The sequence below is a fragment of the Austrofundulus limnaeus genome, unplaced genomic scaffold (genome assembly GCF_001266775.1).
Source record: "Austrofundulus limnaeus strain Quisiro unplaced genomic scaffold, Austrofundulus_limnaeus-1.0 Scaffold248, whole genome shotgun sequence".
Taxonomy (NCBI): domain Eukaryota; kingdom Metazoa; phylum Chordata; class Actinopteri; order Cyprinodontiformes; family Rivulidae; genus Austrofundulus; species Austrofundulus limnaeus.
In genome coordinates, this window is record NW_013952650.1 from 579,519 (window position 1) to 583,787 (window position 4,269).

The 4,269-nt window shown below is 40.9% G+C and overlaps 1 protein-coding gene across 1 annotated transcript in view; it reads left to right on the forward strand.

Moving 5' to 3' along the window:
• Nucleotides 1-4,269, forward strand: part of skia (v-ski avian sarcoma viral oncogene homolog a) — a gene marked incomplete in the record, with an annotated part of 87,316 nt that overhangs the window by 70,991 nt on the left and 12,056 nt on the right.

Genomic DNA, 4,269 nt, shown 5'->3' on the forward strand with positions numbered 1-4,269 from the left:
ATGTAAATAAACACAGTTAAAAATGTAAAAAAACAGTTAAAATGTAAATAAACAGTTAAAATGTAAACAAAACAGATCAAATGTAAACAAAAACAGATTCACAAACCTTATAAATAAATTTACACACTGTGGAAAAAAGTGAGCAGAGAAATAAAACTTTGAATAAAAAAAGGATTTTTTTATTTTTATGGCAACACACCTCTTAAAAGTTGTTGAATTTTAAATCAAAGTAATTAATAATTTAAAAAGTGTTTGATTTTTTTTTCAGCTGTCTAAATCCTGAATAAAATACACAGTTGTTGTTTTAATATGTAGTAATACCAGAAATGACAGAAGACGTCTCGCCTGTTATCAGCACACAGTTCAAAATCTGCCTCTCTCATTGTATAGGGGTGCATTAATGCCCACATCTGGAAATGCAAAAACATATCTCCATGTTTGAGAACATCTGCTCCCATCCAACAAACAAATCAAAGATATTTATTTACAAATCACAGCTTTCTGCTTTTATTTCCGTTTTTATCCAACATCCCGTTATTTTTTTTAATCACAGGCTGCCGTCTTCCCACCCAGCTCAACAAGTTAATACTCGCTCCCAATAATTCCACAGCTATTGAATAAACAGAAATTTATTATCTGCTGAGCACGAGGAAATAAAAAAGTTAAAAAAAATCCTCGACATCAAAGCGAATATCAGATGAGGTCATTTAAAAGTCTAGTCAGCAAACCGGTTCATCTCCGAGACAAAACTGCGTCTCAGCAAGTCCTCCAGCTCCTGAATAATAAGACTGATGGCATGTTTCTGGGCGCAGCGCTGCAGCGAGAAGTTTTATTTTCTGTGTTTGCTCCTCTGCAGACAGAGGCCCTCGTTGTGTCTCAGGAGACAGACGGACCAACCTAAATTACAGCTCGTCTAACCCACAAACACACAGCCGGGATYCTCGTTTTCTCCGACGGCTTTGAGAGTTGCTCACATTCTGACTGCCTGATTAGCATAAACAGGTGGTGAGGATTCATTCAGGTCTCCAGACGCTTCAGCTCACCTTCCCGGCTCGGCTTGCAGTAAAACCTCCTCCGTTCTCAGGGGAGGGGAACTTTAAAGCAGCTTGTTTCTGCTCTGTGAGGCTCASAGATAAATTCAGTTTTCCTCTGCATAAACAGAAGAATGTCGTCTGGCACCTGCTTATTTCTGCAGCGTGTGTGGCGTTTTTGTGGTCGGGCTGTAAAAAAAAGGTGAGCCTCGCTCGCGCTCTGCCTCCAGGAAAGGGCCCCCGCCCTTCTTCGCGGCTTGAAAGGGGCCCCCCTCAGAAAGACGTGCAGGGAGGCTAAAGTCAGGTCAGAGGCAGGGCGCGGCCCCCCGCTCAGCCTCCTGCGTGGAGGGAACAGAAACGGCTCGTTTGTTCTTTCATCTGGGCCCAGTCTGAGAGGATGTTTGCTTCTGCAGCCGGGTTACAAGTTCACGTCACGTGGCCCAGGAATAAGACCGTTTAATAATTTAGAGAAGATCGATCTCTTTACATCTTATTAATGTCTTAGATTCATTTACCTGAATTAATTAAAGATTAAATCTGAAACCGTTTGAAGATTAAAACAAGTTTAAAGTCATAAAAACAACAAAACAACTTTACAGTTTATCAGACAGGAACCCTCCATAAAAGAGTGGTACCAGTACACAATACTGCCTGGTACTTACTTGATACATATGTACTATGTACTGGGTATTTACCATATACTTAATGGGTTATTACAAATTTTGTACCAAGTACATTACACAAGTCCTTGGTATCTACCCTGTAAGTTCCCAATACCTTCTTACATTGTAGGTACTTGGGACTTAGAGAATACATACCCAAAACGTATGTACCATGTAAGTATCAAGTTTGGATGTATAAAAGTTCCCAGTACCTACTCTGAAAGTTCTCAGTAAGTTCCCAGTACCTACTCTAAAATTTCTCAGTACTTACTCTAAAAAAGTTCCCAGTACTTATTCTAAAAGTTCCCAGTACTTACTCTAAAAGTTCCCAGTACTTACTCTAAAAGTTCCCAGTACTTACTCTAAAAGTTCTCAGTACCTGCCATATAAGTTCCCAGTACCTACTCTAAAAGTTCCCAGTACTTACTCTAAAAGTTCCCAGTACCTACTCTAAAAGTTCCCAGTACTTACTCTAAAAGTTCTCAGTACCTGCCATGTAAGTTCCCAGTACCTACTCTAAACGTTCCCTGTGCCCTGCTTTGTAAGTTCCCAGTACCTACTCTAAAAGTTCCCAGTACCTGCCATGTACGGTCCCAGTACTTACTCTAAAATTTCCCAGTACCTGTCATGTAAGTTCCCAGTACTTACTCTGAAAGTTCCCAGTATCTGTCATGTAAGTTCCCAGTACTTACTCTGAAAGTTCCCAGTACCTGTCATGTAAGTTCCCAGTACTTACTCTGAAAGTTCCCAGTACTTACTCTGAAAGTTCCCAGTACTTACTCTGAAAGTTCCCAGTACTTACTTTGTAGGCTTGTGGTACTTATAAAAATCTTTCAGGGTATAAACCAGAGATTTAGAAGGTTAGACACTAGAGTTTACAGGGCATGTACTGGGTACTATCAGGGGACTTATAGTACCTGGTTGTATTATGTATTTTTACTAAAGGTTTAAAACATGAACGTTTTTACGTCGACCATAATAAATCTCATTGATAAACTTCAGAAACTTGAAGTTTTTTGTTCTTTGTTGGATTGATCCCTTTGGTGTGATCTTTAAGCGGCCATCTTTGTCCTCGCTGTGTGTGTTTGCTGGTGTTTGTTCTGCCGGCTGCTCTCTCTGCAGCTGGGATCTGGGTTGTTTGCAGAGGACATCCTGTAATCTCTGACACAGGAAATGCTCTCAGACAGACAGACACAAAGAGCAGGGCGGGGTGAGGGTGAGACGGCGAGCGCAGGGAGTGACAGAGCAGGAAACAAGGTGTTGGCCGCCGCGCTGACACAAAGACTTGACAGGTCGTGTTGAGGAGGAGGTTGTGTTTTGTTAAAGTAAAGGCCGGCTGTCATCAGAGAGGCTCCACTCTGATCTGGTGATTTGATGACCTTCCTGTTTTTGAAAAAACACAACGTGTTTGTAGTTTTATTTCCTCTGAGTTTCACCTCAGCCAGGGTCGAGTCCTTTTGGTTTGTGAAGCAAAAACTTGAGTATTTTATCAAAATTAAATACATTTTTTCCTACAAGCTCAAAAACAAAGTAGTAAACAATCATGCTCGATGTCCCAGTAGATTCACCCCAAAGGTCAGACTGTGCAACAGTCTGCAGGTTCTACAGGCCTCAGTCAGCAGGTTAAAGGTAAGGCAGTGGTGGGCACAGCTAACCAAATGTTATCTTCACTAACTCATAATCTACCAACTAAAAATATAGCTTTGCTAATGCTAACCCGCAAAAGATGTAAAAAAAAATAATTGTGGAAGCTAGCGTTACAGCTTAAAAGCTAACACTGACAGCTAATCGCTAACTGCTCACAACTAGTCACACGTAAAGTTGGCAAAACCTAATTTAGCAGAAGCTGACTGGTTTGCTAACAGTTTCCAAAGTTAGGGAAAATGCTAATCTGCTAAGCAAAAATTTAGTTCAGCTGTTAGCTATTAGCAGTTTAGCTAAATAGTGCCCAACACTGGCACAGCTAACCAAAGTTAGCTTTGCTAACGCTAAACCAATAAACGTGCAAAAAATTAGAAGCTAACGCCAAACAAGCAGAACTTAGCAGAAGCTAATCGCTAACCGCTAAGACGCCCATCACTCAGTTCACGTCACACAACATCTCTTTTGAGCTGAAGACACAAACTTGTTGTTAGCTTTTAGTTAGCTGTTAGCTTGTTAGTTAGCGGACCAATTAGCTTTCACTAAATGAGGTTCATCTAACTTTAGGTATGCTAACAGCTAACATTAGCAAAAACGCTAATCCTCTACACAAAAAGCTATTTTGCTGTTAGCTGTTAGCTGCACCGCATCCACCACTGGCCAAAGGTCAGTTTGCAATTTTCACCWGCAAATCCAAAGAAAATAAATTAAATATATATTTATGTAAGGATATAAAAGAGTTTTTATGGTTTTATTTTCAGTTTTTAATCAGTGAGACGAGTTCATGAGTCCTGCTGGTTGTTGGGAGGTTTGTGGGTCGAGAGACGAGGAGATTTGTCCCAGATTCCACTGCAGCAGGGCCAGAGGGCTGGAGGCAAGTGGTTGGAGCTGATCTCACACACACACAGACACACACACACACACACACACACACA